We start from the raw sequence: 27,841 nt of genomic DNA on the forward strand, positions 1-27,841 counted from the left end.
TTATGATCTGCAAATTTCACAAACCACTAGAGAAATTTTGGGGAAAAAAATTAAGGAGCCATCGAAGATTAAGGTTTATTCAGATTATCAAACAATTGAAACGGTAATGAAATAACATCAGTAAGAAATACATAAAGAAAAATTATTTCCTTGCCTGGCATCTCCAAAGCTAGCTCTTGCCTTATCTCAAAGGTTGACAGTGATCTGTCCTAGATGTATTGTATAGTAGGACACGAAGTTAGGATGCAGCTGAACAGAATATGTGCCGAACTATGACCATCCTTCATATGTCAGTATGTCTCAGTGCGTGGACTTTAACCCATTTACATATAGCAGCTCGATCTATTTGGCTTGCAAAAGCACCTAATGCCATTTAAGGTACCCTAGGTTGGCAGATATGATTTAGCATCTGTGGGAAACCTGCATCCTCTGTGTCAGCATCTGGAGACATGCAGGGTACCGCTTAACTAGTATGTGGTATATGTAAGTGGATAATTGAGTGATGTCTCAAAAATGAAAAAAGATGAACAGTCTCACCAGATAAAACTGTATGTTTTGGTTCATTTTCATTATCTTCTGTTTCATCAAATAAATGTGTATTTCAGATTTTCATTCTCAATCAGGATGAAAAAAAAAATTTGAAATATTGGACCTTATAGTGAATGACTGTGGAAGAAAAGAAGTTTGGATTTGAAACAAGTTATTTATGATATAAATATAAAGGTAAACATCAGAGTAATGCTCAGGGAATTTGGAAGTTGGAGCGCTGGTTTCAGAAGGGAAAAGTTAAGAGACAAAAGAAACAACTATTCCTTGGACATCATCTGAACACCAGTTGCGGTGGCAACACCTCCAAAAATACTTCTGTATTAATGACTGTTTACCATGACAAGACTGAAACCTTTCACCTTATTAGCCAGTTTGTGACCCATGAAACACGTAAAGACTTTTTCAGGTAGCTGAAGATCGTGAAAGTAGTTATTCAGCGGGGCAGATCTTAGCCGGTGTCAGACAGCTTAGCAAAACACAGTTGAAGTTTCTAACAGCTCATATTACTTCGTTCACTCCCTTTCTTCTCTTTCTGATCACTGCTTTGACAGTATCTATCGTATTACTGAAGAGCCCATTTTGATTAAATGGCTATGTTGATTTGAAGTGACAGTGCTTTTCAGTCACATTAGGAAATGAGCAGTTCTCCTCAGCAGTTTTCTGAGAAGTGTCAAGAAAAAGACAGTACCTTCAAAAAATTCTGGAATGACATTGCTGGAGTTGTGGGATAGCTGTATTACTACCACTACTGCCTTTTCTCCATGGGTCAGAAAAAAACCTTAATAATAATAATAACAACAACAAAAATAACAGCATCCTGTTTTAAACCTAGAAAATATTTTGAGTAATTTTAATGATCATCAGAATCAAGAAGAGGAGATTAATACTGCTCCTACCATGTGATTATGTCAGATGAGCTGTGAAATTCTGTTTGGTGTGCATACTACTTGTTCTTTTCTCAGCTAACATTTGAGTATCGGATTGTGAGACAGTCATCAACAACAACAAAGAAATAATAAAAAGAAATTCCCCAGAGACTTTATCCTCTGATTATGCTTCAAGAATTTTCTATGAAGAAGAGTGTTGATGGATGAGTGGGAATGATCCTGATAGTATTTCATTCCACTTCATTGCTACAATTCAGGTGATTGCTGCTCTTTAGTTAAGTAATTTTCCTACATCATCAACTGTGCTGAAAGGGACAAAAATAATTTCTAGCCCCTAAATGGCAAGCAGCAAGTCAGACATGAGGCTTTTCAATTGTCTGGGGAAAATCTGGGTAGGCTGGCCAGTTTTGAGATTACTTGTGCATTGAATCCATGTGAATCACTGGCATTCCAGTTGTAGTATTCTGGGGAACAGATGGAAATGGGTAATTTACAGTCAGGAGTGGAGACCAGTTCCTGTTTAGGAATTTCACAAAAATCTTCTTAAGTAGCAATGAGGAGTGAATCCTTTCTCAGCTGCTTGGTGTGGAGTGGCATGGAGTGAGCACAAGTATCTTTTACAAACCCCTCCCAAAAACAACACCTGTTGCCAGTCTGATTTGAAGAGGATAGACAAAATTCTTCTAAAGCATTCAGAGAAATCCTTAGTTATCAAGATTTTAGATACACTAATACAGGTCTTACACCTTTCCATTTTAATATTTGTATACTTGTATATATTTGTAAAAGTATTCATGAGAACAGAGAAAGCATTAAAAACCAAGATTATGATTTGGAGACCAATATGATGGCAGAAGGGATGGCATGAGTCCCTGAGCTAACAAATCTTTATTTAGTCAAGAAAATTTATTATAGAAAATAAACCAATGAGATTAGAGCTTTTACCCTGCTTGGTTATCTCCCTCCCTTTCCTGCATCATTAAGTTCATAGAATCATAGAATCATTTAGGTTAGAAAAGACCTTAAATATCGTCAAGTGGTTAACTAGATGTTGACTTCCTTCCCTGCAGGGACACTACTGCTGCTCTGGGAAGGTCAGGCAGAAAGTTTTGTTGCCTCCTGCTATGCAGCTGCTAGCAGTTACCAGTCTTGGGTGTCACCAGCCAAAGTCAGGCATTTGTCTCCATGTTTCCCTCCCATCTCCAGGATCTTCTCCCACTTCTGAGAGCTTTTCTCCAGCTAGGATCTTCCCCTTCTTCTTTCTGGACCCCTTTCTTCTTTCCACAGCCACCTCTTCATTTCAGAAAGCCGTAGTTTTTGCAACACTTTCTTCTTTCTGGAACATCAAGTCCCTGGTTTTATCAATCAAAATAGATTGTGCAGAAAGAAATGTGTGATCAGCTTTGTAATTTCTGTCTTTGTCTTTGTCTGCTCTCTTTTTATTAAATGGAGGATTCAGGGTATGTAATTTCTGTTTTATTCAGGTGTTTTCAGAATTCACAGCCAGCCCATCAGTAGCAAGTATCAGGCTTCCACTTGAGAGTTGAAAAATTCAGTTTTGCACATTTACTCACAAACACACAAACATCCAGTTAGATGCCACTTGTTAACATTCACAATTAAATCTTTTTTTTTCTTTTCTTTTTTTTTTTTTTTTTTCACCTGTGACTCATGGGAAGGGGTCTTTTCCAAATAAGCAGCTTACCTCTCAATATATAGAATTCTGGAGGGAAGGGAAAAATCCTTTCCCTTTACATCTTAGATGTGAAGTGTTGATCCACACAATGTCAAGCTGTCTTCAGGGACAGAGAGCGGTCCCTTGAGCATTCTGTTTTCTGGCTTTGCAAAGCCCGCCAGCCCTAGATACAAGTTCCTGCTAAATCAGATGGAATGGGGAATTTGAGCAGAATTTTGCCCTGACTTGTAGCACATATTAAGCTACTGATTAATTCTTTACATAAGGACACATGCATTTTTCATCTGGCTGTTTCCCAACGTCCTGAAGAAGCAACCTGAAGGTTGTTCCCTGAATAGACTCTGAAAATGCCTATAATTTCCAATCATGTCCATGAGATAGGTTGTCTGTAGAGATCACTGGTCTGAGAATCAGCCTGGGTTCAGCTTGGGTCACAAGTAGCTTTGAATTTCTGGAACACTTATAGAAGCATATTTCTACATAGAAGTCTTTCAGATTTAGAAAGAGCTGAGCAAGTTTTTGAAAAGTTCATCACTACAAAAATGTTTTATCAAGGTGCCTAAATCCATACGCATGCCCATATGTACAACCTAAACAGACAAATAATAATAAAAAAAAGATACAATAATTGCTCTTCATATTTCTTTTTTATAAATTGAGTCACTATTGAATTGATTCACCAACTGCATCACCCAGGACATCCAGCAAAAATTCTCATAGAATATCTTCCTTTGCAGCTGCACTAATTGAATGGCAGGAAACATTTCAAAAGCAGTTCTGTGGCTGTTAAAAAAGAATACAATGTTCTAATGCAAGAGACTGCAATCCATTGCATGTTATATCTGATTCCAACATAGAGTAAAAGTGCATCAAACCTCTTAAAAATAATAGGAAAAATTGTGTTCAATACCAAGCTGTCATCTTGCTGTCAGCATGGCACTAGAATGCTTAATAGCATTTCTACAGACAGAGGGAATTCACCTTACCATCTGCACATTTGTTAGGCTTAAAGCTTTTTTTGTGGGAATGATGGAGTGATTTACACCATGGTGATGTAATTAACACCATGAGCAGGTTTCAAATAAGTCAAAATCCTTAAAAGAAAGTTTAAATATTTAAGTGGATTAAAACTTCGTCTGCCAAACTTCACTTATTACTTTTACTTTTAGGGGGTTTGGGGGGTTGTTTTTTGGGGTGTTGTTTTTGGTTTTGTTTTGTTTGGGTTTTTTTAATACTTTTTATTTTACTGGAGGATTTGGGAAAGTCTTTAGGAAGAGAAATGCTGAGACCAAGTGACTATTCTTTGTTCTGGGAAGGTTTGGGGGTTTTGGGTTGGTTTTATGTTTTTTTTTTTGGGGGGGGGGGGGGGGGGCTGGGGGGAGTGGTGGTGGTGGTGGGTTACTGCAGCTATTTTAATTAAAAATTTAGTTCATATTATCATCACATAATATGATGGGAATTTCCTAACTGAGGTGGGTAATGTAACTGTCTAATTTTTTCAATGTTTACTGCATGTGCTTTTTATGTTGTGTTCTGTTCAAAGCATATGGCTGAGCAGCAAAAAAGTCAACCACCTGTTTATCTTAGTCTTGGATAATACTTTCTGAATTAAGTGAAACTGCATAGGAGGAAGAAGGGATTGCTATTCTTCTGAAGCCAAATGATCATGAGTAGTTTGGAGAAATCTTCTGGAAAGTCAGATGGGATGCAGTTATTGTGAAATCACACAAATAAAGACTGAGAGACTGCTGAGAGGAGAAGAGAGCAGATAAGAGCCAGTTCTTTCAAGTGACCAAAAAAAAAAAAAAAAAAAAGGAAATCTTCCTGGGCGATGAGGAGGGACATTGTTGTAGTACAGCAAGACCCTGAGAGTTTCTAGACTCAGACCTAAGCAAAAAGAAAAGCCTTATAGAGGAAGGACAAAGAAAGAAAAGTGGCAGATTTATTTTCAATTTATTTTATTTCAGCCTGTTCCATAAATACCATTTTATTTTGTTTCAAACAATGCTTAATGTGTTTTCTAATAATACATCTATGTAGGGTTTTTAAGGATGACAACATGTGAAATGGAAAATGTTACAAAAATCTACTGAAAGAAAGGGATATATTAATGCTACTAGATATAGGGTTATTCAGTTGGTGACTTGTTTTTGGTAGAATTTCTCTGCTAGGTGTGGTCTAGTTCCATATAAGCAGATTTCTGTTCCACAGAAAAAAATAAGTACAAAGAAGTGTCTAAATATTACTTCACATACCTGCCAGATTTCCCACATTTAAGTATCACCTCCTGGTTTACCTATAATAGTACAATTAATCTCCCTTTGTCACATTGGTTACTCAGTCTCGAGGTGAGCAGCTCTGGTGCCGGCAGGGTCCACAGCAGAGCACTCCAGAGTGGTGCACAGGGGGGCTCCTGAACCGGGGCAACCTCCAGGGAACAGAGAGACCTGCCGGGAGCCCACAGCTCCTGTCACAGTGGCTGATGAGACCTGCATGGGGCCAGGAACAGCGCTGGCCAAGTCCCTTCCACACTTATAAAAGAAGCCCTTAGGGAGCACTAGTGACCAGAGCAGGCAAATGAGGCATGGTACAGAAGGGCATGGTGCGCCAGTTTGCATGGATGAGAATGCAGGAAGGGTGCTGAAGCTCTGCCAGCTCAACCAGGGAGCAACGATATTCACCCAGCAGAAAACCATGTCCACTCTAAGCTCTGCAACCACCACAACGGATGCAGCTTCCGAGACAGAGGTCTGGTGGGAACATGCTTCCACCCCAGTGCCAGGCTGCAGGCTGTGCCCTGCTCTTACACCAGCACTGGATGGCAGCGGTGAGCACACCTGTGGGAGGTGCGCCCAGGTACAGATTCCCTATCCTCTCTCTGCCTGGCTGAACACAGCAACGTAAGGGATAGGGGGCAATGGCAACAAGTTCCTGCCTCCTGCCCGACGCAGCAGGTGCATCTCCTCCATGACTGCCCCACCTTCCCGGGTGCCCTTGCATAATGGGTATGAGGCTCTGCAAGTGGAACCGAACAATGACCAGGACAATGGTTCATCTAGCTTGGAGGTGTCGCCAAGGTTAAGTCGGCCTACGCCCTGCATCAAAGCTGCTTCCTTAAAGAAAAAAAGACAGGTCACTGTCACAGGAGACTCTCCTGAGGGGAGCAGAAGGTCCAGTATACAGACCAGATCCACTTCTTCAGGAAGTGTGCTGCCTACCTGGGGTCAGGGTTAAAGATGTGAAGAGAAAACTTCCTACCCTGGTACAGCCCTCAGATTATTATCCATTATTACTTTTCACGTAGGCAGAGATGAAGTTGCAACAAGAATTCCGAAGGCAATCACGAGAGTCTTCAAGGACTTGGGATGACTGGTTAAGGGATCAGGAACACAAGCAGTGTTCTCCTTTATCCTTCCAGTTACAGGGAATGATGAGGGAAGAAACAGGAAAGCCAGCAGATCAACACCTGGCTCCGAGCCTGGTGTCACTGGCAGAATTTGTTTTTTTTTCATCATGGGTCAGTTTACATGACACCAGGCCTGCTGGTGACAGACAGGGTACACCTGTCTCAAAGTGGGGAAAGGATCTTTGCACAGGAGTTAGCAGGGCTCATTGAAAGAGCTTTAAACTAGATTTGAAGGGAGAAAGGGATAAAACCAGGCTTGCTAGAGAGAAGCCTGGGGGCAGCATGCAAATGTTTGAGCGATGGTGTGCTAGCAAGTTCCTTTGGTCTGCAGTCTCAGTGGAGGTAGTAGATGGAGATCCGTGTGGCAGCAGAGACGCAAGGGTTATTGATGTGTTAGAAAACATGGAAGCACCTGAGAATGGTAATGTAGGAAGTGGGACTTCTCCCCCCAAAAAGGTGGTGGGATCAATAGCCAAGGTGAAGTACAACTACACCAACGCACGCAGCATGGGCAACAAACAGGAGCAACTGGAAGCCATTGTGCAGCAGGAAAACTTTCATAGAGTTGCCATCACAGAAACATGGTGGGATGACTTGTGCAACTGGAGTGCTGCAATGGATGGCTAGAAACTCTTCAGAAGGGATAGGCAAGAAAGGAGTGGCAGTGGGGTAGCTCTGTATGTCAGGGAGTGTTTTGATTGTCTAGAACTTAATGATGGTGATGATAGGGTGGTTTATGGGTGAGAATCAGGGAGAAGGCCAACAAGACGGATATCATCATAGGAGTCTGTTAAAGACCATCCAACCAGGATGAAGAGGCAGTTGAAATATTCTATGAGCAGCTGGGAGAAGCCTCACAATGGCTAGCCCTTGTTCTTGTGGGGACTTCAACCTACCAGATGCCTGCTGGAAATACAATACAGCAGAGAGGAAAAAGTCTAGGACGTTCCTGGAGTGTGTGGAAGATAACTTCCTGACACAGCTGGTGAGGGAGCCAACTAGGGAAGGTGCCCTTCTAGACCTGTTATTTGCAAAAAGAGAAGCACTTGTGGGTGTTGTGATGGTTGGAGGCCATCTTGGGCATAGCGATCACATGACAGACTTTTCGATTCTTGGAGAAGTAAGTAGAGGGGTCAGCAGGACTGGTACCTTGCACTTCTGGAGGGCAGACTTTGGTCTGCTTAGGAGCCTGATTGACAGAGTCCCTTGGGAGGCAGTCCTGAAAGGCAAAGGAGACCAGGAAGGCTGGACATTCTTCAAGAAGGAAATCCTAAAGACGCTGGAGCAGGCCGTCCCCATGTGCCAAAAGATGAGCTAGCAGGGAAGAAATCTAGCCTGGCTGAACAGAGAGCTTTGGCTGGAACTCAGGGAAAAAAAGTTTGTGATGTTTGGAAGAGGGGGCAAACAACTCTGGAGGACTACAAGGATGTCATGAGGTTATGCAGGAAGAAAATTAGAAGGGCCAAAGCCCAGCTAGAATTTAATCTGGCTACTGCTATAAAAAGCAATAAAACTGTTTCTATAAATACATTAGCAATAAAAGGAGGGCTAAGGAGAATTTCCATCCTTTATTGGATGCAGGGGGAAACATAGTGACAAAGGGTGAGGAAAAGGCTGAGGTAGTTAATGCCTTCTTTGCCCCAGTCTTTAATAGTAAGACCAGTTGTTCTCCAGGTACTCAGCCCCCTGAGCTGGAAGACAGGGACAGGGAGCAGAATGAAGCCCCCATAATCCAAGGGGAAATGGTTAGTGACCTGCTACACCACTTAGGCACACGCAAGCATATGGGGCTGGATGGGATCCACCCAAGGGTACTAAGGGAGCTGGTGGAAGTGTTCACCAAGCCACTTTCCATCATTTATCAGCAGTCCTGGCTAACTGGGGAGGTCCCAGTTTACTGGAAGTTAGAAAATGTGACACCCATCTATAAAAAGGTCCTGAAAGAAGATCCAGGGAACTACAGGCCTGTCAGTCTGACCTCGGTGCCAGGGAAGGTTATAGAGCAGATCATCTTGAGTGCCATCATGTGACACATACAGGACAACCAGACAATCAGACCCAGTCAGCATGGGTTCATGAAAGGCAGGTCCTGCTTGACTAACCTGATCTCCTTCCATGACAAGGTGGCCCACTTAGTGTATGAGGAAAAGGCTGTGCAAGTTGTGTACCTGGACTTTAGTAAAGCCTTTGCCACCATTTCCAATAACATTCTCCTGGAGAACTGGCTGCTCATGGCTTGGATGAGTGTACTCTTTGCTGAGTGAAAACCTGCTGGATGCCCAGGCCCAAACTGTTGTGGTGAATGGAGTTAAATCCAGTTGGTGGCCGGTCAAAAGTGGTCTTCCCCAAGGCTCAGTTTTGAGGCCAGTTCTGTTTAATACCTTTACCAAGATGATCTGGACAAGGGGATTGAGTGCACCCTCAGCAAGTTTGAGATGACACCAAGTTGGGTGGGAGTGTTGGTCTGCTTGAGGGTAGGAAGGCTTTACAGGGGGATCTGGACAGGCTGGATTGATGGGCTGAGACCAATTGTATGAGGTTCAACAAGGCCAAGCACCGGGTCCTGCACTTGGGTCACAGCAACCTCATGCAGTGCTACAGGCTTGGAGAAGAGCAGCTGGAAAGGTGCCCAGTGGAAAAGGACCTGAGGGAGTTGGTCAGCAGCCGGCTGAATATGAGCCAGCAGTGTGCCCAGGTGGCCAGAAGGCCAATGGCATCCTGGCCTGTATCAGAAATAGTGTGGCCAGCAGGAGCAGGGAGGTGATCGTCCCCCTGTACTGGGCACTGGTGAGGCCGCACCTCGAGTCCTGTGTTCAGTTTTGAGCCCCTCACTACAGGAAAGACATTGAGGTGCTGGAGTGTGTCCGAAGTGGAGCAACGAAGCTGATGAAGGGTCTAGAGCACAAGTCTTATGAGGAGCAGCTGAGGGAACTTGGGTTGTTTAGTCTCAGAAAAGGAGGCTGAGGGGAGACCTTATCGCCCTCTACAACTACCTGACAGGAGGTTGTAGCGAGGTGAGCATTGATCTTTTCTCTCAAGTAAGAAGCGATAGGACAAGAGCAAATGGCCTCAAGTTGCACCAGGGAAGGTTTAGATGGGGTATTAGGAAAAATTTACTCATCAGAAGGGTTGTCAGGCATTGGAACAGGCTGTCCAGGCAAGTGGTTGAGTCACCATGTTTGGAGGTATTTAAATGCATGTAGAGGTGGTGCTTAGGGACATATTTTAGTGGTGGACTTGGCAGTGTTACGTTTGCAGTTGGACTCGATGTTCTTAAAGGTCTTTTCTGACCTGAACAATTCTATGATTCTATGATTATTTATAACTTATCTACAGAATGGAAAAAAATAATTTTATTTTTAAAAGAATACTTGTGCTATCTGAGTTCCTGTCAAGATTTCAGTATTTTTGCTCTCATTATAAATTGCTTTGTATTTCTCACAATACTGAGATGAAGTCAAATACTTCTGCTCATGTGGGCAAAAAGAAGCATATTTAACAGAGATTATGGGGAAATATATAATGAGGACACTTTGAAAAATTCCTAGCTGACTTCAAGTAGTTGACAAAACTGATTATAAATTGAGGCATTGTGTCTGGTATTTGAAGTGTTAAATGAGCAATGTGAATGCCTTTATAGCTTGTCTTTGAAGTAGTAATGGTGATATTCATTAGGTCCCCTTCCCTCCCCGCTCCCCCTGCCCCCGGCCTTATACTTCAATGGATTTATTGATAAGCCAGGTCTTAGGGAATTCTGAAATTCCTGTGTTTACTTTAATTTGATAATATGTGTCTATTTTCTTTAGTATACAATTACATGGTGGTAATTTAAATACTCCAAACTAGGCTATGGTAATGACCTCTTCACAGGGTTAAACTTAAATCAGCCTGGTGGCTGAAGCTAGTAAAGAACATAGCAGCCTGCATGTGCTGACATATTGTTTTGACATCACATGATACCTTTATACTTCCTAGGTTGCCTGCTTAAGCTATTGGTATTGCTGATTTTGCCTAAACAGCTCAAGACCCAGACTTTTATCATCCACCTTCCAGATGGGGCTACTTACAGCAAAATTTTAAAGACTTTCTGTCCTCTTCAGTAGGTCCAAAACACATTAAATCTGTTGAACTTCAGGGTTCCCTGTTTAAAAGTTTAAATGGAGGTCTTTCTGAACTTTATTAGCCTCTCACCTTTCTTCATTTATTTTCCTCTAAGAAGGAGCTTGATTCAATGGCTGAACAGTGTTGCCCACAGCAGTTGATTCATTGCTGGCACACAAATGTCCAGAGCTTTTAGAGGTGTGCTGAGATAAAAAAGAGATCATCAGAGGGCTGATGGATATGATGCAGGACCTGTGGAATACCTCTTCTTTTGCTGTAACCAGCGATCAACCAGGATCACCTTTGGCATCTTAAATGGCACTGCACATATTTATGTTCTTTCTTCATGGCTACATTTTATTTTTGTTTCTGCTACTCTGTGATACTTAGGACATGTAAATCCTTTGTTTTTCTCAACTCATGGACACCAATTTGCAAGAAATCCCTAACATTTCACAAACCAGATCTACCTTTTAGAAGAGTGAAATATCTTCCTTTTTTCCAGAATTCTCAATATCACCCAATTTTCCCTGAATGGTGTTCTAATCTTCTGCCACAGTCTCAATGTCCTTCAGTTTTGTGGCATTTGCAACTTTTGTCAAGGTCTGCAAGCACAGGGAGCATGACTGGTCCTTCTGCCTTTGCTCTTGCTGTGTTTCTTTTTTCTATATTATCTTTTCTGGTCTGGTCTTTACATATATTGTGCATGTTTGTGCTTAGCCTTGTCTTCTTTATTGATGCTCATGCACGTAGATTATATTTCTGTCTAAATTATTTAACCTTAGGATTTGCCATATATATTTCACAGCACAGTTTGATATCTACAATATTAGCTTTAAACTGTCTGTCAAGCAAATAATGACAAATGTGACGGACAGATGATAAAATGTCACAACTTGTGCAACTAGATAATTTCAGGCACATTTCACATAAAATAGCAATTGTGGAAGCATTAAAGGCTTTGTCAAAAACATTAGATATAACCATACTTCTGCCTTCCGGGGCGAAGCTCTTTTTCTTCTAAGCAGTTCAGTTTTAGCACTGACTCAGTAGTCTTCACTTTTCACAAATTTGGAACTGCCATTGTCACTGACACTGTAAAAAAAAACATTGGGATCCTCAATGGCTGGGGATCAAGTGCTTCCACAGCTTTTAGTTCCTACTAAGAAACCTGGGCTGCTTCTCATTTAGTTTTAAACATCTCCAACGCAGCATCTTCATGAATCAGTTATATTATACTCCTCATAGTGGAGGCACATAGTCAGTATCAGAACTCAAATGGATGATCAATTGCAGAGGCACATTCTATGACAAGACTAATCATCTCCAGAAGTGCCATTCCATAAAGTTAATCTGAATGGTTAGGTCAAATATAAAATGAACACTGCAGATACCTGGCTAAATAAACTACATTCCAAAACCATTAGAAACCCCTGAGGCTGGAGTATACCAGGCACTCTGGCACGTAAGTTTTCACATTTCTGTGCCTGGGATTTTATGATTTTATTTCTTTGACTGTACTGGAAATGAGCAGATGCTGGGTGATGGCTCAGCACAGTTGACATTCTGGCTTTATAGCAGCAGTGAAATTGATAAGAATGTCAAATGCACTGCACAACTCCAGCATCTATGGAATATATGACATTTCAGAAAAAAATTGTGTCAATACCTGTAGTTTGAAACTTTTTCATTTTGGATTTTCAGATTTTGGGGGGTTGAGGGGGCAATTCAGACAGGTGTTTGTGTTTAATTCAAACAAGATCCAAACTAAACATAGATGCACTTTCACATTGAGAGTCTTGATTCTTATTCAAATCCTATAATATCAGTAACTCAATTTCCAGAGTTTCTCACTTTGAGTATAAATACTAGATTTCTGTTGAAATAGTTTTAAAACAAACATATTCTCAAACTCATAACTATAGCAAACATGTGGGTTTTGTTTTTTTTCCTGAAGAAATGCTGGAGGTTTGTTTAATTTTATTTTTTTTTTTAGATGTAACTGATTAAAAGAGCTATTTTTGAGTCATGTGTCAGACTATTCCAACAGTGCATAGCAGTCACTTTTCTTAGACTACAAAATATGAAATAAATAAAGAAATTATATTTTTCATTTCCTATGAAGTAGAAAAGAAAAGATTAATGTATATAAACTTCTTTATTTTCTAGTTGAAGCAGAGAAGGCCATACCAGCAATTTCATTTCCTTTGTGTTGCTGTGACAGCAAAGTCACATAGCCTTAAATTAATGCATAAGAAAGGGAAAGACTGTACTGCAGTTTGCACAAAAGTTCTACAACAAAGAGACAATGGGCAGTTAGAAACACTGGGCAATACCACTGGTTTTGTGTTTATTTCATCAAACGGACAATACAGTCACAGCTTAGGACATACATTGCATTTGTTGTGAAAGTTCTTGAGTGTCTTGGCAAACTGGGAATGCTCAGCATGAATTTTGTTTGAGCACAAAATCACAGTGTGACTTGGCATTAGGTACTAAGCCCTTTGGAAAAACAGAAAGGGCATTACTATTATCAGTTTTTTAAAGAACACAACCAAAATACATTGTACCATTTTCATTTTTGCTGCTCTCTACACACAAGTAAATGATAAAAACAAGAAAATAAAACCCAAAAGGAATCTCTAGAGATCATCAAATCTCATCTTAACCTGATTGAACAATGTATGAAGGCACAGCTACAGTAGCTGATGAAACCAATCGAAACTAGCTCTCCTGATAGTATAATGTAGTTGTATATCACAGTATCACAGAATTGCTCAGGTCAGAAGAAACCTCTGGAGATCTTCGAGTTCAGTGCTCCTGCTAAGAGCAGGATCAGTTACAGCAGGTTACTAAGGGCTGTGTCTAATTGAGTCATCAATATCTCCAAAGAGAGAGTCTCCACAGCCTCTCTGGGAATCCTGGTCCAGTGTTTGATCACCTTAACAGTAAAAAAGCTTTTTCTTATGCTTACATGGAAGTTAATGTCTATCAGTTTGTGCCTTCTTGTTCATTCACTGAGTATCACTGAAAGAAGTCTGGCTCTGTCTTCTTTACTCCCCCCATCAGGTATTTATACACATTGATAAGATTCCCCCAAGCCTTCTTTTCACTGGACTGAACAGTCCCTGATCTCTCAGCCTTTTCTCGCATGTCAGATGCTTCAAGCCCCTAATGATCTTCATAACCCTTTGCAGGACTTACTCCGGTATGTCCATGTCTCTTTTCTACTGAGGAGCTCAGACTTGGACTGAGCGCTCCAGATGTGGCCTCACTGATACTGAGTTAAGGGGAAGAATCACCTCCCACAACCTCCTGGCAATGTTCTTCCTAGTGGAGCCTGGGAAGTTGTTGGCCGCCTTTGCTGCAATGGAGCAGTGTTGGCTGATGTTCAATTTCTTCTCCATCAGGACCCCCAGGTTCTTCTCTGCAAAACTGCTTTCCAGCTCTTCAATCCCAGCTTGTACTCATGCATGGACTTATCCCTTCTGAAGTGCAGGGCTTCGCATTTTCCTTCGCTGAACTTTTTGAGATTACTGTTGGCCCATTTCTCTAGCCTATCCAGGTTCCTCTGAACAGCAGAACAACCATCTGGCTTATTAACCACTGCTACCAGATTTGTATCACCTGCAAACCTTTTGAGAGCTCACTCTGTCCAGACATCCAGGTCATTAATGATGATGTTAAATAGTATTGATGCCAGTACCAACCCTGGTACGCACTCTGGTGACTGGTCTCCAACTACACTTTGTACCATTGACCACAACCTTTTGAGTCCAGCAGTTCAACCGGTTTTCAGTTCACCTAACTGTCCATTTATCTGAGCCAACTCTATTTTAGATGCATTGTCATAGCAACATGGCAATGTAATAGGGTCAACCTATTATGAGCTACTGCTAAGAGTGAGTCATCCCCAAGTACCAGATTCTCATCATTACTGAAAAAAAGACTATATCAAGCTAAATTCTGATATTCAAGTAAGTATCTACACAAAGATTATCTGAATCTATAGGCTACTTTGTTATCTTTGTCTATCTTCTATTGTTTGCCCCCAGACTCTCATTTTGTGAATCACAATAGGTAGTTATTCAGTCTGGTTCTTGTGTCTGCAGTGATAGTTTAGATACCAGAGATTTCATACTCATTCCCAGATAGTTTGTACAGTCTAATCTGTTCCATACCCACTATTTTTCTGGATTTGTCTTCTGTTGGATTCCCTAGCATGTCAGTGTTTGATCTTATTGAGACTAAAGAGGCTCTTTCTAGATTAATTCTACCACCCTAATTATAAAGCTCCCCCACCTATCATTATTTTATTTGGATGTTCTTTTATTGACTTATTTGCATTAAGTTTTTATAATATGATACCAGTACAATTTACTAACGTTGGCATCACTTAGGACACAGATATAACAGCAAATTAAAAAAAAAAAAAAAAAAAAAAAAAAAATCTTCATTCAGTTGTTAATGAGAAATCAGTTAAATTATGAGGGCAGGGACAAACAGCAGGTCACATACTGAGGCTTGAATGGCTGAAGTTACATGCAGAAATAAAACCTCATCTACCAAAATAGTAAAAAATGCAGAAAATCAAACAAAATTGCATGTGTTGCAATTGAAATTTAATGGTTTAATTTCTTCATACAAGAAAGTTGTATCTTCAGAATCTCTATATAATATGTTCAGCATGTATCTCTCTGGAGCTTCATTTAATGTTGTGTTGTATTGTATGTATCTGTTGTTTTTTTTTTAAACCCATTCTAAAAAAAAAACAAATGGCAAATATTACCATTTTATACACTGTTTCTTGGATCTCTGTTAATTCAATATGCTTTAGAATACGACAATATCACTCATTTTTTAATATAAAATACAAGATTGTTAGCATAGCATCACTTTTATTTCCTTCATTCTGCACATAACATCTGCCTTGCTGTTTAGGACAAAATTTAGCTTTTTTTGGAACACTTCAACACAAGACATCCTAGATGCAGACACTTCCCTTTCTTCATGATCAGTTAAGTGGCATCTCACTACCTGACTGCCAGAAGCTTGTCTACAACAAAGTTCATTATAACTTTCTCAAGCTGTACAGGAGGTAAAATTCTCATGAGAGTTTTGTTGTAGGAAGACTTCCTTTTGGCTGCTCTCTTCTAAATCTCTGATTTCCACTTTACAACTGGAGAAGACAGTGGGAAGGGCTACTTTTTCAAAAGCCTGTTGCTTTTCATTTTGTTCTCCATGGCAGATGCAAGGCATCAATTATTTCCCATTTCTAATGCCATTTATGTCATTTCAGAGGACTCCATCATCTTGTTTGTAAACATTATTTACTAGATTTTGATATTAATTAGACAAAACAAAATTGCATTGGCTGTAATTGTATATTACAGAGAAATAATTTATAATGAACTCTGGAATAGACTGTAATGGGTAGCATCAACAGGGAAACGTACCTGAAAACTCTGATGAGAATATCTAGTCAGTGGCAGGCTGATCTGAAGATTGTACTGTCAGTCTCTCCCAGGCCTATGCTACTCTTTCCTTGCCCTGTTCCATAATGCTCCTTTTTTAGAGGACGATAGCCATAGATCTTCTATTCAGGCACATGTTCATCTGTCATGAAACCAAGTCTTTGCTATATTCTTGGGTTTGGAGGGTTTTTTTCCTCCACCTGCCGACCCCCAACCCCACTCATCCCCTCTCCCCCCCCGTAGTTATGATACATACAGTGTCCTGAATCAAAAAGATTTAGGCTTTAGTTTATCTGTTCCCTAGCAGGTGGTGGGTCCAGATTATTTCAGGAACTATTTAAGTTGTATTTTCTAAATCTGTCTTTTTCAAAATTTGTTTGTGTGAGGAGTCTTACAGTTTTAACAATTTAATAAAAGACTCAGTTAATGTCTTTATTGAGTTGCTACCAATAACTGACAAGACCGTTCATCAGAATCCTTAAGAACCTTTTGCAAAGGTTGAAAACAATGCCTCTCTACTTGCTTAGTGCTTGGCATGTTTTGCTCATTTTTTTTTCTTTCTTATTTCATAATTTTTTAGATGAACCTAATATAAAAACTATATTGTACTGTCCCCAAGATATATAGAAAATACACACTCTTTTGTAATCAGACAAACTTAAACTCTCTTTCCAAGTATCTGATTTGTATTAGAAATGTTAACTGACCTATGGCAAATTCTCTTCTGGTTATTCAAAGTGGATTGGTTCCTCCAGAATCAAATGTATGCTTTCAGTAGTGTTAAACATACTGGAGAAGATAATTTAATGACCAAGTATTTTTTGCATTCCATCAAGTTTATTTCCATCAGAAATTTGCAAATTGGCTTCTCATGTTCTGATATACTGATGATACATATATATATGTCATACATATATAGGTTAAAGTTTATATGTACATACACACATATACATATATGTCCATATTTATAAATATATTTTAAATTAAATATATTTAAACATTAAATATTAAGCATAAATTAACATGGAACCAATTATATTTAATATAGTTAATATAATAAATGTATTTCATATATTTTAAAGTATATTTAATATGTATTTAACAGCTATATTTATATTTAACAAGAAAATGTCAAGGTGATGTAGCTGTATTCAAGAATTAAGAATATCAACAATTTTCTGTAATGTTTACTATCTATGTATTTACTGAGCGTTTCCTTCTCTGTTTCTGATGTTACTCCCTGTACTTTATATTGAAATAGTTATAATTTTGGCTCCATTCATTCTCCATATAAGTTCCTGATAGTTGTAATAAAGGAGGCATCAATGAAGCCAATAAGCTGCAAACTCAACTTTACTGTGTCATACAGTAAACAGTCAAAATTATTGAATATTAATATTCATCTTATGTGCTGGCTTTTTTATTTTTTGAATAAAACTTGACTAATTTTAAGAGGTCAGCCAAGAGATTCTGTTAATAGAATGCTGAACTTTTTTTTGCTATATAACATTTTTTATTTTTTTTTTAATGACATCTCTGCATTATGAGCAAACTCTTCTTTTTTTTCAAGGATATCAGTGAAAATATTCTACATTCCAGATGCATTGACTTTTAAATCAAGTTTTATGACATCTTCAGGCTTGAACTCTCTTGTCATAGTCATAATTTTAAGAATATATTTTGCATATTTTTTCTGGTTGTATGTTTTTAAACTCTTCATAACTAAGTAAATCAACTATGAAAATAATACATTTTAGCTTTTCTTGTGCATTTTCATATAAAACCTCTAACAGAAGATAGTCCTGCTCTAGTACATCTCTTTTTCCTGTACCAGTTTTAAAATAGCAGAAAACTATCCTTTTCTGGCTGTGGTTCATTGTTTTCTTCAAATATTTTCTACTGAAATTGACCAGAGAAGACTCCATTTTTTATCTGTTCAGTTGCTTTTGTTAGATTATATCATGTTTGCTCACTCCAATTGCTCAACTTTACAGGACTCAGCACACCTTTCAAAAAAAACCCAGTCAAAAATGTTTCTAGTGTTAGAGCGACATCTTCCATCAGCACTGCCTTGCTTACCTCTACAATTTTGCTGTGCTGGCAACAGAGCACTAGCAATTCTTTTCTCCATGTGGCCATGCTGAAGGCCACTGTGAGGACTCTGCACTACCTGCTTTTAATGCACAAGGTTGCTGGGTTGCTGTCAGCAAAACAATGATTTAAGGTCTGTTCCTGAAAACTTAAGACTGCCGTGGAGCTGTAATTTAAGCAAAGTCTAACGAGAATCACTGGTTTACCTCAATTTCTTTGTTATAGTTGCCTCCAGAGTTACCAATTATTTTGAGTCTCACAAACTGTGACTGTTTTCTTTAGTTAATTAAAATCTTAGATATTGTTTTAGCTTCATGCAATTTTGGGGTTTAATTTGGCCTTCCAATCTAGTTACTTTCAGCCAGACTGGCTTACGTTCAAATGTCATTTTTAATAGCCTTTTTTGGAAACAGAGTAGTTTATCTTATTAAAGATATTTCCACTGTGTCATTTATCTCTAACAGAAATACAGGCAAGAGCGCCAGCTCATGAACATATGCACCATCTATTACAAACAGGACTCTAAGTGTAGAGGGGATAGTGAGGAAATGGGAAAGATAACAATAAACTATGGAGAATGAATCAAAACAAATGGTTTAAAGGAAAATAATTTACATGCATAAAATAAGTGGGAAATAATTCCAATTAACAAAAAAAAAAAATTTTAAATTGTCATTTCATAATAGGGTCATTTTATAATAGAGTCATGAGCTTGCTGTGTTGTCCTTAAAGCCTCCAAGCTGAAAGTAAGTTTCATATGAAAAGATCTTATCCCTGAACCTAGGTGAATGAGTCTAATACCTCAGCAGAGACGGAGAAAACCTATGACTTCTTGCAAAGGACTTTGTAAACATATACCTTAAATGATCTTGAAAACAATGACAGGAGAAATGACCTCTGTTGACTCAGATGCTGGGAGGGAAAGTTTCTCAGTTTCCTACGACAGAAGCATGATAGGATGTGTTATCAACAGCAACTTTGCATGAATTTTGAACCTGGAATGGTATTTACAATGAACAGAAGAGTCAACATTCAAGGCTAGAAAAATTTTGTGGGTTTTGGGGCAGAAAGAGAGATAACATTCGTTGGTTTGAGTTATCTGTTTGGTATAAAAGTACAGAGGAGGTGTCATTGTCAGTAGTCTACAGTAGGTCAGGTCATATTTTTAACTCTTTTTTGCTTTGCTAGAACAAGTAAGAATCTGTGTCTTTTCCAGTGACAAGACAAACTCCAGAAGCATGTCGAATTGAATAGGAGGTTCCATTCAGATGGAAAGTTTGTCTAGAACAGAACTATAAGTCGTACTGAAACTCGGTGGGACAAGTCCCATGACTGGAATGTTGCTATCGATGGCTACAGGCTGTTCAGAAGGGGTGGCTGAGGAAGGAGGGGTGGAGGGGTTGCCCTCTACATCAAGAAATGGATAGAATGTGAAGAGCTGTCTCTGAAGAATAGCCATGAGCAGGTTGAAAGCTTATGGGTAAGAATCAGAGACCAAGGAAACAAAGGCAACCTTGTGGTTGGTGTCTACTAGAGGCTACCTTATCAAGGGAAATCTACAGATGAAGGCTTCTTACTCCAGCTACAGGAGGCATCATGCTCACAGGCTCTTGTCCTGCTGGGGGACTTCAACCACCCCAAAAGCTGCTGGAAAAGTAGCACGGTGAGCTGTAGGCAATCCAGGAGACTCCTGGAAAGCACTGAGGATAACTTCTTAAGCCAGGTAATAGACAGCCTTACTTCAGTAGGTGTGATACTGGACCTGTTGGTCACCAGTGCAAGTGAGCTAATTGGTGACATCAAGATTGGAGGAAGCCTGCAGTGACCATGCACTGGTGGAGTTCACAGTCCTGAGGGATATGGGTCAGGCAAAGAGTAAAGTTAGGACCCTGAATTTCAGGAAAGCAAAGTTCCAGCTCTTCAAGGACTTTAGTCAGTAGGACGCCCTGGGAAACTGCCTCAGGGGCAAGGGAGCAGAACAGAGCTGGCAGATCTTTAAGTATACTCCACAGAGTGCAGGAGCTCTCAATCCCCAGGTGTAAGAAATCTGGAAAGGAAGGCAAGAGACCAGCGTGGCTGAGTCAAGACCTGCTGGTCAAATTAAAGGGCAAGAAGGAAATGCACAAGCAATGGAGGCAGGGACAGGTATCCTGGGAAGAATATAAGGACACTGCACAGTTGTGTAGGGATGGGGTCAGGAAGGCCAAGGCATGGATGGAACTGAACTTGGCAAGGGATGCAAAGAATAATAAAAAAGGCTTCTACAGTTATGTCAGCCAGAAAAGGAAGGTCAAAGAAAGCATACCTGCCCTGATGAGCAAGACTGGCAAACTGGTAACAACAGACAAGGAAAAGGCTGAGGTACTCCACAACTTTTTTACCTCAGTCTTCACTGGCCACCTGTGTTCCAATACCTCTCAAGTGGATGAACCACAAGACAGGGACTGGGGGAGCAAAGTCCCTCTCACTGTAAGAGAAGATCAGGTTCATGGCCGCCTGAGGAACCTGAACATAGGAAATTCTGTGACCTGATGAGATGCATCCCAGAGTCCTGAGGGAATTGGCTGATGTAGCTGCCAAGTCACTCTCCATGATATTTGAAAAGTCATGGCAGTCAGGTGAAGTCCCTGGTGACTAGAAAATTGGAAAGATTGCACCCATTTTTAAAAAAGTTAGAAAGGAGGACCATGGGAACTACCGACCTGTCAGCCTCACCTCTGTGCCTGGAAAGATCATGGAACAAATCCTCCTAGGAGCTGTGCTAAGGTACATGGAGGACAGGGACGTGATTTGAGAGAGCCAGCACAGCTCCACCAAGGGCAAGTCCTGCCTGACCAACCTAGTGGCCTCCTATGACAGAACGACTACACCAGTGGACAAGGGAAGAGCTATGGTTGTCATCTATCTGGACTCCTGTAAGGCCTTTGGCACAGTCCCCCACAACATCGTTCTCTCTAAATTGGACAGGTATGGATTTGATAGGTGGACTGTTCAGTGGATAAGGAATTGGTTGGATGGTCAAATCCAGAGGGTAATGGTCAACACCGCAATGTCCAGACGGAGATCAGTGAGAAGTGGCGTACCTCAGGGGTCCATATTGGGAATAGCACTGTTTAATGAGTGCACCCTTGGCAACTTTGCAGATGACACCAAGCTGAGTGGTACAGCTGACATGCCTGAGGGATGGAATGCCACCCAGAGCAACCTTGACAGGCTGGAGAGGCGGGCCCCCACAAACCTCCTGAGATTCAGGGAGGCCAAGTGCAAGGTCCCACACCTGGGTCGGGGCAAGACCCAGTATCAATACAGGCTGGGGGATGAAGGGATTAAAAGCAGCCCTGTGGAGAAGGATTTGGGGCTACCGGCAGATGAAAAATTGGACATGAGCAACAATGTGCGTTCTCAGCCCAGAAAGCCAATCATATCCTGGGCTTCATCAAAAGCAATGTAGCCAACAGGTCAAGTGAGGTGATTCTGTCCCTCTACTCCGCTCTGAGGAGACCCCACTTGGAGTACTGCATTCAGCTCTGGAGCCCTCAGTGCAAAAAGACATGGACCTGTAGGAGCAGGTCCAGAGAGGTCCACAAAAATGATCAGAGGGCTGGAACAGCTCTCCTATGAGGACAAGCTGAGAGTTGGAGTTGTTCAGCCTGAAGAAGAGAAGGCTCCAGGGAGACCTTATTATGGCCTTTCAGTACTTAAAGGAGGCTTATAAGAAAGGTTGGGACAAATTTTTTAGCAGGGCCTGTTGTGATAGATCAAGGGGTAATGGATTTAAACTAAAAGAGGGTAGATTTAGACTAGATATAAGGAAAAAAAAATTACAATGAGGGTGGTGAGACACGGGAACAGGTTGCCCAGAGAGGTGGTAGATGCCCCATCCCTGGCAACATTCAAGGTCAGGTTGGACGGGGCTCTGAGCAGCCTGACCTTGTTGAAGATAACCCTGCCCATTGCAAGGAGGTTAGACTAGATGACCTTTGAAGGTGTCTTCCAACCCAAAGTATTCCGTGATTCTATGAATCTGTGATCATTCTTAGCAATACATCTGTTAAATAGAACAGCTGTTCTACAGACATGTGCTGTGCTGGCAAATGCTAAGGTAAACTAGCAAACCAAAATTACAATCTTATCATGATTTTCTGAGAATGAAAAGAGAATTTATGCCAACTTTTCCAGCCCTACCAAGAAGCTTCATTTTACCACATGGAAGGCAGGAGGGAGACCACTCTACAAGTTAGCTCCATCTGCTTCCCATCCAGTCTCTCAAGCTGCAAGCCAAAATTAGCATGTCACCTCCCAGCAAGTCATAGAAGTATTACTAATTAAAATATTAACACGTCAGGTTTGATTTTAATCAAGTAATTACTAGTGCTGTGCACTAAAATAGAACCGAAAAAATACTGTAAAGTACATTTTAATCCCTTTTCTTCATTTGTTTACTACACAGTAAAAATTTGTTTTATAGTAAATCAACTCCATTAACAAATTTAATTTTGTTTCCACTGTGTAATAACCTCACTAAACACTACACCTATTAGCTTAAGAGAGTTGATACTGAGCTAGGAAGTATATGGAACTAGGAGCCAAGAACACTCTTATCTTAATACTTTTAACAGATTCATTAAAAATTACCTATTTCATTGAAAGTACTTCCTCTCTGGATGACATCCATAGATCGTACAAATAGTGGGAAATAAAAAACCAACTTATTAATTAATGAAAATCCTGCAAGTGTTATTTTAATAAGTGTCTGCTTTTATCATTGAACTGATGTTAAATACAAAGAATTAAACAAAACATTTCACAGGAAAGGTAAGAATGTAAACATTATTTAAACTGTATTAGATACACAATCTTGTATCTGTTAGATGGTCTAAATAGTTTGGTTCTGGTGGTGAAATTTATCACGGATAATTTTAGCTAACTAAAATTCACACATCCAATCTATGTAACCTGGATGCCTCAGATCTGGCCGCTGAACTAAGGCTTAAGGTGGACTCATGACCAGATTTTAGATCTAAATTTAGTGTTTAAATGTAATTGTCTAGGTGTGAGTCAGGTGATGTAATACAGTTGCCAGAACACCAGTTTATACTATTACGTGAGATGTTCCTGAGTAGCCAAGACATCTGTAGGATGCTGATAATTCTGATCAGAAATTTAGACTTTCCTGGAACAGTATCTGAAAATTAAATGGGATATACCAGGACATGTCAAATAAGACCAAATGCTCCTTAGACAACCAAAAATTACCTTATAATAAAACAGTAACTTAGACACCTTGAGTTGGGCTTTACTGATTAAACTTAGGCTGGTTAATGACATTGAGGTATTTGAGTCAACACTGTCTCCTGCATGGGCCTGGCTGATGTGACTCTGGGACTGTAAGAGACCTTCATCCTGGTAGAACAGCAATGGTAGGCTATTCCAGAGCATGTGAAAAGACAGAAGACACTAAAGATAGGTAGCTGAATCAGTTTCATAGTTCACATGTACATACTTGCATTTAAATATCTAGGGCTTGGTGTAGTTGTCTAGATAGAGGAGTTTAATAAAAAGTGTTAGTTAGATTGAGATATCTCCATGAAGGTGATATATATGGCACTATCTACAGAAGAACACCTTTCTGAAATGGTAGCTGAAGAGCATCTGGGATACTTTAAATCATCTAAAGCAACACCAGGTCACTCTGTTTAGGACACTGAACTGACTTCCCAGTACAGAATACAAATGCTGCATTAGGCATCTAATTTTACATGCAAATTTGCCTCTCTACAATCTGAAGTCCATCTTTATATTTAATGCCTCTTGTCATAATACCAATAAAAATCTCCAATTTTGAGTCCATTAATTCCCTTGATTTTCTACATTTTCTAAATAAACCAAATGAGGCATTTCTGATTTTTTTTTTTTTTAAAAAAACTTCCATTCAAGTCCTCTGTGACTGTAAAATCAGTTACACCACTTCTCCTTAGATGCCTCTTTGCTTACTCAAATTTTACATTAGTGTAAGCAAATTGGCTTCAGCTTTATCATATCTCTGAAGGTAGATCAATATAATTTCCTTTGCATATGAATCTATTTCTGAGCATTTGTCTCTTGTGGAAACTCATTTTTTTGGAAGAAGTCATTATGTTGAAGATCAACTTATATGCATATAAACTGACTTTTCTCCAAGTCTTATGTTTAGTACCAAGAAGAAAACAGGATGTCAGTTTCCATATATCCTGTTCTCCCCTAAACAGCTGAGACTAACATGACAGATGAATGAAAATATGCCTTTGCAGAAGTCTGGAATTAAACTATAAACACTAGACTTGAGTCCTTGAACTGACAGGACATTTAAAGGAATTGATGAAAAGATTAAAGTATCATTGTTAGATAAAGTGAAAGGATAAAAGAAGTACAGTTTTCTGTGGCCATGCTGACATAACATGAAACCTAAATTAGCAATATATACAGTAAGTCAAAAGGGAATGAAAATAAAGTCAATTTCAAAATCCTTTTAAATATATTTGCTTTACAAAATATTTTATGGGGATGTCCAATCACTTGTTAAAAAATTTTATCCTAAGTAAAATTGACATAGATCAATATTCCAAAATTACTGGGCTAGAGAAGTACTACATTCACTAATAGATTTTAGGAATCAAATATATGTTTCCTAATACCTTCTTGATTTGGGGTGATAGAGATACCCAGGCATGTTCTGGAGAAACTTTCATAGAACATATTTAAATTCTGCTAGAGGAAAATATTAATGGATAGGTTTTAAATTTATCTGTCTATAAATGGGAACAAAATCACACCCATATATTTAATTAATTCATCTAATATTTTCCTGAGGTCTTCAGGTTAATGGACATGTACAGAATTAATACTCTAACCACTGAGATACTGACTGTTCTGGGTTGCACTCTGATTTAGCCCAGAAATTATTCCAGAGTTTCAAGGGTTTTTTTTCAAATAAGTCTTAAAAAAGTGGTGCATTCCCATGAAAAATTACAACTTGAGGAAATTGAGAGGCCTAAAATAGTAATTCTTTCACTGACCTAATTCTTAGAACATATGTGAGTGAAACCAGCCTCATATTGCTATCTTGAATCATACAGGAAAAAAAAATAAATAATCCTGAGTAACAATAGGAGGTGATGCTTTGGGATTAAGGAGTGGGAACTGTGAGCCAGATCAAGTAATAGCTTGCGCATAGACAAGTCTTTTGAGGTAATCTAACCATTCTTTATTGACTAATGTAGCTGGAAGAAACTGTAGAAGAATGTCAGTATTTGTAAAAGAGCAAAGCTGGAGATCATAACATATCTGTGGCTGAATTCAAGAGAAAAGTCAAAAAGTTGAAAAGGTTTTCACCTGGTGTTTTTGGGAAGTAAAGAAAGCTATGACCTTTTTCCTTTGATTTGAAACTGACTGTTTGCAAGTGTAGCAGCTAGTATTCTGCTATGCTTAGCTGATGTCTTTTACATGGATTTTTTTAACAAATGTTAAAAGATGCTGCTTGGGACACATCAGTGAATCACATTTTAATCCCCTCAGAGAAATAATACGTAGAAAAGAAGCACTTTGACACAAGCTTACAGTACACTTTATACGTTAAGAAAATAACAACATGAACCTTAAAATAATTTGTAAAATCACATTACTAGCAACGCTTTTTGCTTTTCTTATATAATGAAACTATCTTGAAAGACAAGTTTATTGACATTTTGATAGGAAATTTACTGAGATATTTTCTTCCATTTGTTGCAAAACTTTCATACCTCATTTTTAATATTTTTACTATCTTTTACTTCCAGTCCCTCTGGAAATATATTTGTATTGTCTCATGAAAACAAACTGAAGTGTGGTTTACCTGTCCAAGCTGGCTCAACATGATCCAGCTTTGATTCAAAACCTCTTTTGCTGCCAGCAGAATGACACACTTGTGAAACTAGGCTAATTAACTCAATTGTACTAAAGTCCAATATAGTAACACAGTTTTTGGATTAGAGCTGGATTGCACCACGTCATTTTGGAATACGAGTGCTGTGTGTTTAGGACTGTCTGCAAAAGCCATACGGGCATAATGAAATAAAGATATCACTCTTCAGTGTATTTTCAACTTTGAATGGGGAATGCCAGAAACTGACCACCCCATTCCAGAAAAGAACCATAACATCTCCCATGTCTTTCAGGCAATATTTTCAATAGTATTGTCAGAATTACTTTTCTCTTTTTTGCAACAACAGCACAATTTTGAGAGTGTTGACATGTTTGAAGAGCTTTCAGGTTACTTTCTGAAAGCTTACTCTATAAACATTCATGTAACTAATTTTGAAGTTAAATTATTTTCCTTTTTTTTATTGTTTCTTACATTTTCCCAAAGTTTATTATCTTATGTTTCTCATTCTCCTTCATCTAAGGGAATGGTATAATTCATACATCATTCTCTGCAGGCTGGATGCCTCATCTTGCTGATGCAATTATTTGACTTTTGGAAGCAATATCACTTTTCTTAGGCACCTCTTGACATGTATAGGCCTACATGTACACATCTTGCTCCTTGGGGCATTTTATTGATAGAATATATTGTGTAAGAAAATTTTATAAAGGAGTTTCTTCCTTTTTTTTCCCAAAAAACTTCTTTTTAATTTAGACATTAAAATTGCAGACCAATGTATAGTTTTATTCAGTTACAAAATTTTGAATTGTACTCTAGCCACTCGAAGTGCTTACAATTTGCCTTTTCATCATTTAAAACCTTATAAAGTAATGAATAGCACTTTGAAATAAGACAGATCCCTGTGAGGTATGACAGTGAATAACCTTCAAGTTTGGGAGCATGTTACTAATAACTATTGGAAGGATGCTTTTTCCAACCAATTGTGCATTTGTCCTGCATGGATTTTCTCTTCATCATATATCTTTTAATTTAGATGTCAAACTGAGTGAGAAATTAGTATTACAGTTTGGCAGCTACCATGATCAACAATTTTGAACAGAGCCATTTTCTTACCTGCTCCTCAACAGAGAAACAATGGTTTAGTTCTTAGTGAACTGACATCTCCCCAGTACTTGGCATTTATTTGCATCCCCTGCAGTCACAGCAACTGTGCTTTATTTTGTTTTAAATTGGTTCAGTTCAAGCAGAAAGCATTTTTCTTGTCTCTTTTGAGAGGAATGAAAACATTGTTACTGCAGAGTATTGGAATTGTATTCTTTCCAAAATATTTTTAAATGGCAAAAATATTTCTGGTCAATGTTTAAACCAAAAATGATATCTTAATGAAAGCTGAATTAAAATCTAATTAATTATTTTCAAACACCATAATCATTATAATTGCTATTACTTGAAAAAAAGCCCAGTTCTGAAAATGACAATAGGATGAGTGAATGCATCAAAGGGTTTAATCAAGTCAAGGTAGATAACACTTATTGGTTATCAAAGAGAAGAGACATTATTGTTTTGATAGAATTTATGAATAACTACCAGCATTTCAGACATAACCACTTCAAAAATTCTTGAAAGCAGATTTAATCAGACCCTGTTTTTTTACATATATGTAACCCAGTCATTTGCTCTTTAATGAACTCTTTCCCTGTTTTAGCTTGTGATTTTGATTCCCAAGTTAATATTAAT

Source organism: Accipiter gentilis, chromosome 13 (assembly GCF_929443795.1).
Source record: "Accipiter gentilis chromosome 13, bAccGen1.1, whole genome shotgun sequence".
NCBI classification, from domain to species: Eukaryota; Metazoa; Chordata; class Aves; order Accipitriformes; family Accipitridae; genus Astur; species Astur gentilis.